The following is a 16,130-nucleotide window of genomic DNA, read 5'->3' on the forward strand; positions in this document are numbered from 1 at the left end:
GAGAGGGACACTATATTGCTAACCGTAGAGCATATTAAAGACGCTGTCTTATACATGAGAGATGCACAGAGGGATATTTGCCGGCTGGCATCTAGAATAAATGCAATATCCATTTCTGCCAGGAGAGGATTGTGGACTCGGCAGTGGACAGGAGATACAGATTCTAAAAGGCACACGGAAGTTTTGCCTTACAAGGGTGAGGAGTTGTTTGGGGATGGTCTCTCGGACCTCGTTTCCACAGCGACAGCTGGGAAGTCAGCATTTTTACCCCATGTTCCCTCACAGCCAAAGAAAGCACCGTATTATCAGGTACAGTCCTTTCGGCCCCAGAAAGGCAAGCGGGTTAGAGGCGCGTCCTTTCTGCCCAGAGGCAGAGGTAGAGGGAAAAAGCTGCAACATACAGCCAGTTCCCAGGAACAAAAGTCCTCCCCCGCTTCCTCTAAGTCCACCGCATGACGCTGGGGCTCCACAGGCGGAGCCAGGTACGGTGGGGGCCCGTCTCAAGAACTTCAGCGACCAGTGGGCTCGCTCACGGGTGGATCCCTGGATTCTACAAGTAGTATCTCAGGGGTACAAGCTGGAATTCGAGACGTCTCCCCCTCGCCGTTTCCTCAAATCTGCCTTGCCGACAGCTCCCCCGGACAGGGAGGCGGTGCTGGAGGCGATTCACAAGCTGTATTCTCAGCAGGTGATAATCAAGGTACCCCTCCTTCAACAAGGACGGGGTTACTATTCCACAATGTTTGTGGTACCGAAACCGGACGGTTCGGTGAGACCCATTTTAAATTTAAAATCCTTGAACACTTATATAAGAAGGTTCAAGTTCAAGATGGAATCGCTCAGGGCGGTGATTGCAAGCCTGGACGAGGGGGATTACATGGTATCACTGGACATCAAGGATGCTTACCTGCATGTCCCCATTTACCCTCCTCACCAGGAGTACCTCAGATTTGTGGTACAGGACTGTCATTACCAATTCCAGACGTTGCCGTTTGGTCTGTCCACGGCACCGAGGGTATTTACCAAGGTAATGGCCGAAATGATGATACTCCTTCGGAAAAAGGGAGTTTTAATTATCCCGTACTTGGACAATCTCCTTATAAAGGCGAGGTCCAGGGAACAGTTGTTGATCGGAGTAGCACTAGCTCGGGAAGTGCTACAACAGCACGGCTGGATCCTGAATATTCCAAAGTCGCAGCTGGTTCCTTCAACGCGTCTACTGTTCCTGGGGATGGTTCTGGACACAGAACAGAAAAAAGTGTTTCTCCCGGAGGAGAAGGCTAAGGAGTTGTCATCTCTAGTCAGAGACCTCCTAAAACCAAAACAGGTGTCGGTGCACCACTGCACGCGAGTCCTGGGAAAGATGGTGGCTTCTTACGAAGCAATTCCATTCGGAAGGTTCCATGCAAGGATCTTTCAGTGGGATCTGTTGGACAAGTGGTCCGGATCGCATCTTCAGATGCATCGGCTGATAACCCTGTCTCCAAGGACCAGGGTGTCGTTGCTGTGGTGGCTGCAGAGGGCTCATCTTCTAGAGGGCCGCAGATTCGGCATACAGGACTGGATCCTGGTGACCACGGATGCCAGCCTTCGAGGTTGGGGAGCAGTCACACAGGGAAGAAACTTCCAGGGACAATGGTCGAGTCAGGAGACTTCCCTACACATAAATATTCTGGAACTAAGGGTCATTTACAATGCCCTAAGTCAGGCAAGACCCCTGCTTCAACACCAGCCGGTGCTGATCCAGTCAGACAACATCACGGTGGTCGCCCATGTAAACCGACAGGGCGGCACAAGAAGCAGGATGGCAATGGCAGAAGCCACAAGGATTCTCCGATGGGCGGAAAATCATGTGTTAGCACTGTCAGCAGTGTTCATTCCCGGAGTGGACAACTGGGAAGCAGACTTTCTCAGCAGACACGACCTCCACCCGGGAGAGTGGGGACTTCATCCAGAAGTCTTCCAAATGATTGTACACCGGTGGGAAAGGCCACAGGTGGACATGATGGCGTCCCGCCTCAACAAAAAGCTAAAAAGATATTGCGCCAGGTCAAGGGACCCTCAGGCGATAGCTGTGGACGCTTTAGTGACACCGTGGGTGTACCAGTTGGTTTATGTGTTCCCTCCTCTTCCTCTCATACCCAAGGTACTGAGGATAATAAGAAGGAGAGGAGTAAGAACTATAATCATTGTTCCGGATTGGCCAAGAAGAGCTTGGTACCCAGAACTTCAAGAAATGATATCAGAGGAACCATGGCCTCTGCCGCTCAGACAGGACCTGCTGCAGCAGGGACCCTGTCTGTTCCAAGACTTACCGCGACTGCGTTTGACGGCATGGCGGTTGAACGCCGGATCCTGAAGGAAAAGGGCATTCCGGAGGAAGTCATCCCTACGCTGATTAAAGCTAGGAAGGAGGTGACCGCAAACCATTATCACCGCATATGGCGAAAATATGTTGCGTGGTGTGAGGCCAGAAAGGCCCCAACGGAGGAATTTCAGCTGGGTCGATTTCTGCACTTCCTACAGTCAGGGGTGACTATGGGCCTCAAATTAGGTTTCATTAAGGTCCAGATTTCGGCTCTGTCGATTTTCTTCCAAAAAGAACTGGCTTCACTGCCTGAAGTTCAGACGTTTGTTAAAGGAGTGCTCCATATTCAGCCCCCTTTTGTGCCTCCAGTGGCACCTTGGGATCTCAACGTGGTGTTGGATTTCCTTAAGTCACATTGGTTTGAGCCACTTAAAACCGTGGAACTAAAATATCTCATGTGGAAAGTGGTCATGCTGTTGGCCTTGGCTTCGGCCAGGCGTGTGTCAGAATTGGCGGCTTTGTCATGTAAAAGCCCTTATCTGATTTTCCATATGGATAGGGCGGAATTGAGGACTCGTCCCCAATTTCTTCCTAAGGTGGTATCAGCTTTTCATTTGATCCAACCTATTGTGGTGCCTGCGGCTACTAAGGACTTGGAGGATTCCAAGTTGCTGGACGTAGTCAGGGCCCTGAAAATCTATGTTTCCAGGACGGCTGAAGTCAGGAAAACTGACTCGCTATTTATCCTGTATGCGCCCAACAAGCTGGGTGCTCCTGCTTCAAAGCAGTCTATTGCTCGCTGGATCTGTAGTACGATGCAACTTGCACATTCTGCGGCTGGACTGCCGCATCCTAAATCTGTAAAAGCCCATTCCACGAGGAAAGTGGGCTCTTCTTGGGCGGCTGCCCGAGGGGTCTTGGCTTTACAACTTTGCCGAGCTGCTACTTGGTCGGGTTCAAACACATTTGCTAAATACTACAAGTTTGATAGCCTGGCTGAGGAGGACCTTGAGTTTGCTCATTCGGTGCTGCAGAGTCATCCGCACTCTCCCGCCCGTTTGGGAGCTTTGGTATAATCCCCATGGTCCTTACGGAGTCCCCAGCATCCACAATGACATCAGAGAAAATAAGAATTTACTCACCGGTAATTCTATTTCTCGTAGTCCGTAGTGGATGCTGGGCGCCCATCCCAAGTGCGGATTGTCTGCAATACTTGTATATAGTTATTGCCTAACTAAAGGGTTATTGTTTGGAGCCATCTGTTGAGAGGCTCAGTTGTTATTCATACTGTTCACTGGGTATAGTATCACGAGTTGTACGGTGTGATTGGTGTGGCTGGTATGAGTCTTACCCGGGATTCCAAATCCTTTCCTTATTGTGTCAGCTCTTCCGGGCACAGTTTCCTAACTGAGGTCTGGAGGAGGGGCATAGAGGGAGGAGCCAGTGCACACCAGGTAGTCCTAAATCTTTCTTAGTTGTGCCCAGTCTCCTGCGGAGCCGCTATTCCCCATGGTCCTTACGGAGTCCCCAGCATCCACTACGGACTACGAGAAATAGAATTACCGGTGAGTAAATTCTTATTTTTTCCAAACTCTGAGAACTTGCTATAGTTATGCAGAAATAATAAAAATGAGCTCTCACACCAGCGCATGAGAGGAGATTACACTGGACACATTTTAAATTAAATATATGCTTTGTACATAGTGTTGCTATATTCCAAAAAAGAAAATCCGGGACAGAGTCATACAACGTATCGCTACATTGATAATATATCAATAAATCAATACATCTCCAACATCTAAAATGACAGTCACATACAGGACGGGTGTAGTATGCAAGGTCGACCACACTTAGGTCAACAGTGTCTAGGTCGACATGACAGAAGGTCGACATGAGTTTTTGCACTTTTTTTGGTGTTGTTTTCTCGATACAGTGACCGGGATCTCCAATTAGTTCACCGTGTCCCCTTGCATAGCACGCTTTGCTCGCCGTGCTTCGGGCAGGTTACTGTTCCCAATTGTAGTCCACGTGGATCGTAAAGTAGGAAAAAAATAAAAAAATAAAATGTGAAAAACTCATGTCAAACTTTTGTCATGTCGACCTACTACATGTCGACCTAGAATCCCTGTCGACCTAGAAACCATGTCGACCTACTTACTGTCAACCAACAGTGGTTGACCTAGAGAGTGTCGACCTAAGTGTGGTCGAACTAGAGACTGGATACCACAGAGGACAATGCTTTGCTCTGCTCCATCAGGAGAGACAGGCTCCAAGCAGAGGCAAATTTAGGGGTCAGGCCACCCCTAGGCACAACATTATCAGCCACCCCCAGTGGCAAACGTAAGAATTTCTAGAGGGGTATTTTCAAATGCAGTCCACAATCTCCCACTCTTTGGAACATTGGAGCAAGTGGTCTTTTTATACACTTGATACTGTATTGAATACAGTATTAATATTTAACACTAGATGGTCTCTAGTATAGGCTGCATCAAACATTTAAATAATATAAATAAGTGGTCAGGAAAAAGGTAAACATACCATAGTAAATAAATACACAAACATAATAGAACTAGTACTTCACTTTTTTTATAGTGATGTGCACCGGACATTTTTGTGTTTTGGTTTTGGATTCGGTTCCGCGGCCGTGTTTTGGATTCGGACGCGTTTTGGCAAAACCTCACCGAAATTTTTTTGTCGGATTCGGGTGTGTTTTGGATTCGGGTGTTTTTTACAAAAAACCCTAAAAACAGCTTAAATCATAGAATTTGGGGGTCATTTTGATCCCATAGTTTTATTAACCTCAATAACCATAATTTCCACTCATTTCCAGTCTATTCTGAACACTGAACACCTCACAATATTATTTTTAGTCCTAAAATTTGCACCGAGGTCGCTGGATGGCTAAGCTAAGCGACACAAGTGGCCGACACAAAAACCTGGCCCATCTAGGAGTGGCACTGCAGTGTCAGGCAGGATGGCACTACAAAAAAATAGTCCCCAAACAGCACATGATGCAAAGAAAAAAAGAGGCGCACCAAGGTCGCTGTGTGACTAAGCTAAGCGACACAAGTGGCCGACACAAACACCTGGCCCATCTAGGAGTGGCACTGCAGTGTCAGGCAGGATGGCACTTAAAAAAAATTGTCCCCAAACAGCACATGATGCAAAGAAAAATGAAAGAAAAAAGAGGTGCAAGATGGAATTGTCCTTGGGCCCTCCCACCCACCCTTATGTTGTATAAACAGGACATGCACACTTTAACGAACCCATCATTTCAGCGACAAGGTCTGCCACACGACTGTGACTGAAATGACTGGTTGGTTTGGGCCCCCACCAAAAAAAGAAGCAATCAATCTCTCCTTGCACAAACTGGCTCTACAGAGGCAAGATGTCCACCTCATCATCATCCTCTGATTCCTCACCCCTTTCACTGTGTACATCCCCCTCCTCACAGATTATTAATTCGTCCCCACTGGAATCCACCATCTCAGGTCCCTGTGTACTTTCTGGAGGCAATTGCTGCTGGTGAATGCCTCCACGGAGGAATTGATTATAATTCATTTTGATGAACATCATCTTCTCCACATTTTCTGGAAGTAACCTCGTACGCCGATTGCTGACAAGGTGAGCGGCTGCACTTAACACTCTTTCGGAGTACACACTGGAGGGAGGGCAACTTAGGTAGAATAAAGCCAGTTTGTGCAAGGGCCTCCAAATTGCCTCTTTTTCCTGCCAGTATACGTACGGACTGTCTGACGTGCCTACTTGGATGCGGTCACTCATATAATCCTCCACCATTCTTTCAATGGTGAGAGAATCATATGAAGTGACAGTAGACGACATGTCAGTAATCGTTGGCTGGTCCTTCAGTCCGGACCAGATGTCAGCACTCGCTCCAGACTGCCCTGCATCACCGCCAGCGGGTGGGCTCGGAATTCTTAGCCTTTTCCTCGCACCCCCAGTTGTGGGAAAATGTGAAGGAGGAGATGTTGACGGGTCACGTTCCGCTTGACTTGACAATTTTCTCACCAGCAGGTCTTTGAACCTCTGCAGACTTGTGTCTGCCGGAAAGAGAGATACAACGTAGGTTTTAAATCTAGGAACGAGCACGGTGGCCAAAATGTAGTGCTCTGATTTCAACAGATTGACCACCCGTGAATCCTGGTTAAGCGAATTAAGGGCTCCATCCACAAGTCCCACATGCCTAGCGGAATCGCTCTGTTTTAGCTCCTCCTTCAATGTCTCCAGCTTCTTCTGCAAAAGCCTGATGAGGGGAATGACCTGACTCAGGCTGGCAGTGTCTGAACTGACTTCACGTGTGGCAAGTTCAAAGGGTTGCAGAACCTTGCACAACGTTGAAATCATTCTCCACTGCGCTTGAGTCAGGTGCATTCCCCCTCCTTTGCCTATATCGTGGGCAGATGTATAGGCTTGAATGGCCTTTTGCTGCTCCTCCATCCTCTGAAGCATATAGAGGGTTGAATTCCACCTCGTTACCACCTCTTGCTTCAGATGATGGCAGGGCAGGTTCAGGAATGTTTGGTGGTGCTCCAGTCTTCTGTACGCGGTGGCTGAATGCCGAAAGTGGCCCGCAATTCTTCGGGCCACCGACAGCATCTCTTGCACGCCCCTGTCGTTTTTTAAATAATTCTGCACCACCAAATTCAATGTATGTGCAAAACATGGGACGTGCTGGAATTTGCCCAGATGTCATGCACGCACAATATTGCTGGCGTTGTCCGATGTCACAAATGCCCAGGAGAGTCCAATTGGGGTAAGCCATTCTGCGATGATCTTCCTCAGTTTCCGTAAGAGGTTGTCAGCTGTGTGCCTCTTCTGGAAAGCGGTGATACAAAGCGTAGCCTGCCTAGGAACGAGTTGGCGTTTGCGAGATGCTGCTACTGGTGCCGCCGCTGCTGTTCTTGCTGCGGGAGGCAATACATCTACCCAGTGGGCTGTCACAGTCATATAGTCCTGAGTCTGCCCTGCTCCACTTGTCCACATGTCCGTGGTTAAGTGGACATTGGGTACAACTGCATTTTTTAGGACACTGGTGAGTCTTTTTCTGAGGTCTGTGTACATTTTCTGTATCGCCTGCCTAGAGAAATGGAACCTAGATGGTATTTGGTACCGGGGACACAGTACCTCAATCAAGTCTCTAGTTGCCTCTGAATTAACGGTGGATACCGGAACCACGTTTCTCACCGCCCAGGCTGCCAAGGCCTGAGTTATCTGCTTTGCAGCAGGATGACTGCTGTGATATTTCATCTTCCTCGCAAAGGACTGTTGGACAGTCAATTGCTTACTGGAAGTAGTACAAGTGGTCTTCTGACTTCCCCTCTGGGATGACGATCGACTCCCAGCAGCTACAACAGCAGCGCCAGCAGCAGTAGGCGTTACACTCAAGGATGCATCGGAGGAATCCCAGGCAGGAGAGGACTCGTCAGACTTGCCAGTGACATGGCCTGCAGGACTTTTGGCTTTCCTGGGTAAGGAGGAAATTGACACTGAGGGAGTTGGTGGTATGGTTTGCAGGAGCTTGGTTACAAGAGGAAGGGATTTAGTGGTCAGTGGACTGCTTCCGCTGTCACCCAAAGATTTTGAACTTGTCACTGACTTATGATGAATGCGCTGCAGGTGACGTATAAGGGAGGATGTTCCGAGGTGGTTAACCTTACCCCTACTTATTACAGCTTGACAAAGGCAACACACGGCTTGACACCTGTTGTCCGCATTTGTGTTGAAATAATTCCACACCGAAGAGCTGATTTTTTTGTATTTTGACCAGGCATGTCAATGGCCATATTCGTCCCACGCACAACAGGTGTCTCCCCGGGTGCCTGACTTAAACAAACCACCTCACCATCAGAATCCTCCTTGTCAATTTCCTCCCCAGCGCCAGCAACACCCATATCCTCATCCTGGTGTACTTCAACAGTGACATCTTCAATTTGACTATCAGGAACTGGACTGCGGGTGCTCCTTCTAGCACTTGCAGGGGGCGTGCAAATGGTGGAAGGCGCAAGCTCTTCCCGTCCAGTGTTGGGAAGGTCAGGCATCGCAACCGACACAATTGGACTCTCCTTGGGTATTAGAAGAACGCACAGTTCTTTGCTGTGCTTTTGCCAGCTTAAGTCTTTTCATTTTTCTAGCGAGAGGATGAGTGCTTCCATCCTCATGTGAAGCTGAACCACTAGCCATGAACATAGGCCAGGGCCTCAGCCGTTCCTTGCCACTCCGTGTCGTAAATGGCATATTGGCAAGTTTACGCTTCTCCTCAGACGCTTTTAATTTTGATTTTTGGGTCATTTTACTGAACTTTTGTTTTTTGGATTTTACATGCTCTCTACTATGACATTGGGCAGACGACGTTGATGCCATTTCATCGTCTCGGCCATGACTAGTGGCAGCAGCTTCAGCACGAGGTGGAAGTGGATCTTGATCTTTCCCTATTTTAACCTCCACATTTTTGTTCTCCATTTTTTAATGTGTGGAATTATATGCCAGTAACTATCAATAGCAATGGCCTACTACTATATATACTGCGCACAACTGAAATGCACCACAGGTATGGATGGATAGTATACTTGACGACACAGAGGTAGGTAGAGCAGTGGCCTTCCGTACCGTACTGCTATATATACTGGTGGTCACTGTCAGCAATCTGCAAAACTAAAATGCACCACAGGTATAGAATGTAGATGGATAGTATACTTAATGACGACACAGAGGTAGGTACAGCAGTGGCCTTTCCGTACTGTACTGCTATATATAGTATACTGGTGGTCACTGTGTCAGCAAACTGCAAAACAAAAATGCACCACAGGTATAGAATGTAGATGGATTGTATACTTAATGACGACACAGAGGTAGGTACAGCAGTGGCCTTCCGTACCGTACTGCTATATATAGTATACTGGTGGTCACTGTGTCAGCAAACTGCAAAACTAAAATGCACCACAGGTATAGAATGTAGATGGATAGTATACTTAATGACGACACAGAGGTAGGTACAGCAGTGGCCTTCCGTACCGTACTGCTATATATAGTATACTGGTGGTCACTGTGTCAGCAAACTGCAAAACTAAAATGCACCACAGGTATAGAATGTAGATGGATAGTATACTTAATGACGACACAGAGGTAGGTACAGCAGTGGCCTTCCGTAACGTACAGCTATATATAGTATACTGGTGGTCACTGTGTCAGCAAACTGCAAAACTAAAATGCACCACAGGTATAGAATGTAGATGGATAGTATACGTAATGACGACACAGAGGTAGGTACAGCAGTGGCCTTCCGTACTGCTATATATAGTATACTGGTGGTCACTGTGTCAGCAAACTGCAAAACTAAAATGCACCACAGGTATAGAATGTAGATGGATAGTATACTTAATGACGATACAGAGGTAGGTACAGCAGTGGCCTTCCATACCGTACTGCTATATATAGTATACTGGTGGTCACTGTGTCCGCAAACTGCAAAACTAAAATGCACCACAGGTATAGAATGTAGATGGATAGTATACTTAATGACGACACAGAGGTAAGTACAGCAGTGGCCTTCCGTACCGTACTGCTATATATAGTATACTGGTGGTCACCGTGTCAGCAAACTGCACAACTGAAATGCACCACAGGTATAGAATGTAGATGGATAGTATACTTAATGACGACACAGAGGTAGGTACAGCAGTGGCCTTCCGTACCGTACTGCTATATATAGTATACTGGTGGTCACTGTGTCAGCAAACTGCAAAACTAAAATGCACCACAGGTATAGAATGTAGATGGATAGTATACTTAATGACGACACAGAGGTAGGTACAGCAGTGGCCTTCCGTACCGTACTGCTATATATAGTATACTGGTGGTCACTGTGTCAGCAAACTGCAAAACTAAAATGCACCACAGGTATAGAATGTAGATGGATAGTATACTTAATGACGACACAGAGGTAGGTACAGCAGTGGCCTTCCGTACCGTACTGCTATATATAGTATACTGGTGGTCACTGTGTCAGCAAACTGCAAAACTAAAATGCACCACAGGTATAGAATGTAGATGGATAGTATACTTAATGACGACACAGAGGTAGGTACAGCAGTGGCCTTCCGTACCGTACTGCTATATATAGTATACTGGTGGTCACTGTGTTAGCAAACTGCAAAACTAAAATGCACCACAGGTATAGAATGTAGATGGATAGTATACTTAATGACGACACAGAGGTAGGTACAGCAGTGGCCTTCCGTACCGTACTGCTATATATACTGGTGGTCACTGTGTCAGCAAACTGCACAACTGAAATGCACCACAGGTATAGAATCTAGATGGATAGTATACTTAATGACGACACAGAGGTAGGTACAGCAGTGGCCTACTGTACCGTAATGCTATATATTATATACTGGTGGTCACTGGTCAGCAAAACTCTGCACTGTCATCCTCCTATATAATATTATACTGGTGGTCCCCAGTCCCCACAATAAAGCAGCACACTGAGCACAGATATTGAGTGTTTTTCAGGCAGACAACGTATACTGGTGGTCACTGTCAGCAAAACTCTGCACTGTACTCCTGCTATATAATACAGCTGCTCCCCAGTCCCCACAATTAAGCAGTGTGAGCACAGATATATGCAGCACACTGAGCACAGATATGGAATGTTTTTTTCAGGCAGAGAACGGATAACTGGTGGTCACTGATCAGCAAAACTCTGCACTGTACTCCTCCTATATACAGCTGCTCCCCAGCCCTCCCCACAATTAAGCAATAGTGCACAATCAAGTTCAACAATAACGGAGAGGACGCCAGCCACGTCCTCTCCCTAACATTTCCAATGCACGAGTGAAAATGGCGGCGACGTGCGGCTGCTTATATAGAATCCGAATCTCGCGAGAATCCGACAGCGGGATGATTACGTTCGGGCGCGCTCGGGTTAACCGAGCCATACGGGAGAATCCGAGTATGGCTCGGACCCGTGTAAAAAGGGTGAAGTTCGGGGGGGTTCGGTTTCCGAGAAACTGAACCCGCTCATCACTACTTTCTAAGCATATATTCTCCCACCTCATGGTAAGGCCCCTGTCTCTTCTTCCTGGTAGCTACTCTCTGGTCCAGTGCACTGATTGAGGACTCAAGTCAACACACACAGCAAACTGGGTAGAAGAAGCTGCTACCTCTGGGCATGTGCAGCAGCTGTGCTCTGTCCTTTAAACTGCATGATGTAAGCCCTAGTAATTGTATTACGTATATACCATTGCTATTGTTGTCATAATTTGAGACACTTTTCAAGAGGAGGGGGGTTTCCGGGCAACCGGAAACCCCTCCTGCGTTTGCCTTTGGCCCCCCCAACATGTCACTGCCCCCAACATACCGGGGCCTTCCGACTGCCAAAGCAGCTCCAACCTCACAACCTACCCCCTCCACCACCACAATGTACTGACCATTGCTCCCTCCTCTTTCACCAGTTACAAAATAAGTCATAATGTAAAAAAAAAGGAATCACCTGGCCTCACCTGGCTATCAGCCTAGCAGGACTCTCTTGAAAGTGAGCATACTGTGCCGCTCCCTGAGCAAGTGTCACCCCTAGCACGTGCCTCGCCTGCCTAGTGGGAAATCTACCACTGGCACCCAGTGCTAGTTAACATTATTCCACTGCAATGAGCGACGCACTCATCTATAAATATAGTATGTCAGCAGTGAGTGCACACTCTTGGCTATACAGGGCAATGGGCCATGCACACTTTACTAGGTAAAATTAAATGACCAGATCATATCCAAGTGTGTAATTCCTGAGGGAAGCACTGTTGGGGAGGCAGCAATTAATTGGAAGATGTCTGTGAAAACAGAGAGAGATGAGAGTGGCCGGGGCCAGGTAGACCATTTGTGAAATACTGTGTACACTATACATCAGCACTTGGCAGAATTAGGTTTCACCCATCGATGGTCATCCCTGTTATTACAGTAAATGATCTGCGGGCCAATCACAGCCCGGGGATGGGGCTTCGTTGGTGTCAGGGCAGAGCTAAGCTCAGTGTCCCTACAACTTGCAAAAAATAAATAAATATTTGTTTATGCTAAGCTATCGATTGAGGGAAATTATCTGGTTCTCTCCCATGTATGGCGGAGCCAAGTATACTGTTTCTTCATATTTTGGGGGGATATGGGCGGCATAGCCACACCGCCACAATTACGACATGCCCCATACCATTGGCGTATCTATAATGGGTGCAATGTGTGTGGTGCACATGGGCAACTGGGTCCAGGGGGGCCCACACCGCACACATTGCACCCATTTTAATACTTACCTTACCGGAGTCCAGCGGCAGGTGCAGCGATTGCAGCGGAAATCACTGCCAAAATGGCCGCCGCACATGCGCGGTAGCCAAATTGGTCTCCGGATCATGGCGGGCGCCATGTTTCCAGAGATCTGCGCATGCGCAGGAGACTCCGGCACAATGCCGGAGTCTACAGCGCTATACAGAGGAGGGGGCCCACCTGGAGGTGCACACGGTCCCTCTCTTCTGTTGAAACGCCCCTGCCCCATACAGTACACTGGCCTGGACCCACTCTCTACGGCCCTGTCTCCGCAGGCACTACTGTAAAACAGAATGAGATCAAACCTAAGGAAAATTAAAACTGAAACAGAGTCTGCTATTAAAATGTATGATTTATATACATATCAACAACACATATATCCAATTCACAGTAATGGCTGCACAGTAGCAATTTATAGCAATTCTCAATTTCTTACATTACTTAGAGTAACCCCAAAGTACTACACTCATTACACTCGCTGATTTCCTGTAAATTCCACCCATCTGACATCTGTGCTGCTTTTTGGCTAATCCTAAAAGGTTTAGGACACACTTGCATTATGTCTTCTGAAAGAACATCATTTCTTTCATTCTAATGAACATACAGATCCAACAGCTGTAACACAGTGCCAGAGAGAGATCATCAATCCTAATGCAAAGTCTACATTTGTGCACTAGCTTTTTTTTTAATTATTATTATTATTATTATTATTATTATTAACAAACAGATAAAGACCATCAGATGTATTAACCTGGAGAAGGCATAAGGAAGTGATAAACCAGTGATAAATGCAAGGTGATAAACACACCAACCAATCAGCTCCCATATGTAAATTAACAGTTAGGAGCTGATTGGCTGGTGCATTATCACCTTGCACTTAACGCTGTTTTATCACCGTTTATCACTTCCTTATGCCTTCTCCAGGTTAATACATCTACCCCATGATACATAAAATAGGACATGTTGGGGTATATTTTTTCAGAAGTGAAGATGTCCATAGCATCCACTCATATTTCACTTTACATTTATCTAGTTCTAGTTGCTTCTAGAAGATAACATAATCTGATTGGTTGCTATGGGCAACATCTCCACTTCTAAAAAAAACTCACACCTTAGTAAATAGTGTATATCCCGTTGTATCCATCTCTCATTTCAAAAAAAGGTGGAAGAGAGCTTTCATTTTGACTAGTGATCCATGATTTGCTGTCAATGTTTTATCCGTGTGTGAGTGTGAAACTAAATGTTGAGATATATGTACACTCTATCTGCATATGATAAAATGACACTCAGTTTTTCAAACTGTTCTGTAAAATATTTGTGTTTTCCTTCTAGAATATTTGTTACGCTGCTGTACAGTTAAAAAAAAAAAACAGTACTGCAATAAAATGTTACAGTAACTAAACTATCATGACAGAAGCCATATAAGAGTCATTTGTCCTCTAACTGTGCAGCGGGCTTTCATTAGGCCCCATTTCCACCCTTTTCCTGCTGTGATCAATCATTTCACAATTTCCTGTAGACTACTCCAACAGCAAAGTGCTGATTAACTGCAACTTGTAGAATTTGTCAACTTACTAGCAGTCAAGTTAAAAGAAACTGAAGTCAGAATATAGGGGGTCATTCCAAGTTGATCGCTCGCTAGCTATTTTTTGCAGCGCTGCGAACAGATAGTCTCCGCCTATAGGGGAGTGTATTTTTGCTTTGCAAGCGTGCGATCGCATGTGCAGCCGAGCACTACAAAAAAGTTTTGTGCAGTTTCTGAGTAGCTCACTCAGCCGCTGCGATCACTTCAGCCTGTTCTTGTCCGGAATTGACGTCAGACACCTGCCTCACAAATGCTTGGACACGCCTGCGTTTTTCCAAACACTCCCAGAAAACGGTCAGTTTCCACCCACAAACGCCCTCTTCCTGTCAATCTCCTTGCGATCAGCTGTTAAATCCATCGCTCAGCAACAATCCGCTTTGTACCCATACGACGTGCCTGCACATTGCGGTGCATATGCATGCGCAGTAGTGACCTGATCACAGCGCAGCGAAAAATCCTAGCGTGCGATCAGGTCGGAATAACCCCCATAGAGTGAGAAGATTGCATGAATCATTACACTAAACACAAATAATTGCACAAAACAAAATCTAGATAAAACTGTATTTAGAAATAAAGAAAAGCTTCATGAATGCATTATCAAATAAAGATGTTTGAGAGGAGGATGCATACTGTAGGTTAGTAAAGGGTGGTACACACGTAGCAATGTGTACAGAGATGTGTGCTGAGCGATCTAGCACAGAGCGCTAGCGAGGGGGGGGGGGGACGCTCACTTCACCCAGCGGTGAAGTGAGCGATCTAACTAGATTTGGCCAATCTAGAACCGTGATAGCAATGCGTGGGGACGCGCATCGCTTTGGGGCATACACAGGGAGAGATGTGTGTTTTATTTCTAAGCAATCTAGTTAGATTGCTTAGAATTTAAGCACACATCGCTACGTGTGTATGCCCCTTGGGAGTGTTTTCAAGTACACCAGCAGGGCCAGGCTTTGCCTTTGCTGCGCCCATGGCAACATTTTATTTACTTTCATTTTTTGGTGGTCTTTGACCTTTGAATTTTTCATTTAGGTTACAATGTGCTGTACACCTACTATAGCTATTACATTACCCAATCAAACAAAACAGATCTCTTCAGCAGAGTTTCCAAACTCTATCATTACAGTACCGGTTTTCAGACAGGGCCATAACAAGGTGTGTGCGGAGTAGGGGGTGCTGTTGGCGTCACCTGTCAATTATCTGTTTTAATTACTTTCACTTGCAGCTTCCCCTCTTTTTGAAACCCAGCATCTCCTAACTGCCCCTGTCTTCTACCCTGACACCTTCTGTCACTAATATCTATACAACATTCATGAACTCAACTTGAGATTTCTTTGTTATTCAGTCACACTGTCTTTTATTACATTTCAAGATGCTGACATACTGGGGATTCAAACCCATTGCCTGTGGCATTGCTGTCAAAACAGTCTATTAATTGAGCTATCTGCCCTTGCATAGAAAGGCAGATAATTCTAAGCTAGAGAATTCTGACTATTCATCCAACGGCATTTTGACTGTTGTCGGGATTCTGACTATTTCGACTGTTGGGATCCCGATTGTCGGGAAATTAACTGCATCCCATTTGCTCAGCCGCAATGCTGATTTTTTCTGAGATGTCCAACTATATGAAGCTACTTGCACTTTGTAAAAAATAAAAATAAAAAATAAGCATTGCAATTGAGCAGATCTATGTAGTATGCAGAACACATATAATCCATTGCAGCCACATATAACATAGATCTGCTCAGCTGCAACGCTAATAATTTTTTCACAAAGTACAAGGTAAGCATCAAATAGTTAGAATTCTCTAGCTTAGAATTCTCTAGCTATCTATGTAAGGGCAGATAACTCAATGAATAGAGTGTCTGACTGCAAAGCCACAGGCAATGGGTACGAATCCCGGATAGATCAGCATCTTGA

At 46.2% G+C, this 16,130-nt stretch overlaps 1 protein-coding gene across 1 annotated transcript in view; it reads left to right on the top strand.

The window, feature by feature from the left end:
- Positions 1–16,130, top strand: part of SKAP2 (src kinase associated phosphoprotein 2) — a 678,462-nt gene that overhangs the window by 14,121 nt on the left and 648,211 nt on the right. The gene's annotated exons all lie outside the window — the stretch shown is intronic.

The sequence above is a fragment of the Pseudophryne corroboree genome, chromosome 5 (assembly GCF_028390025.1).
Source record: "Pseudophryne corroboree isolate aPseCor3 chromosome 5, aPseCor3.hap2, whole genome shotgun sequence".
Taxonomy (NCBI): domain Eukaryota; kingdom Metazoa; phylum Chordata; class Amphibia; order Anura; family Myobatrachidae; genus Pseudophryne; species Pseudophryne corroboree.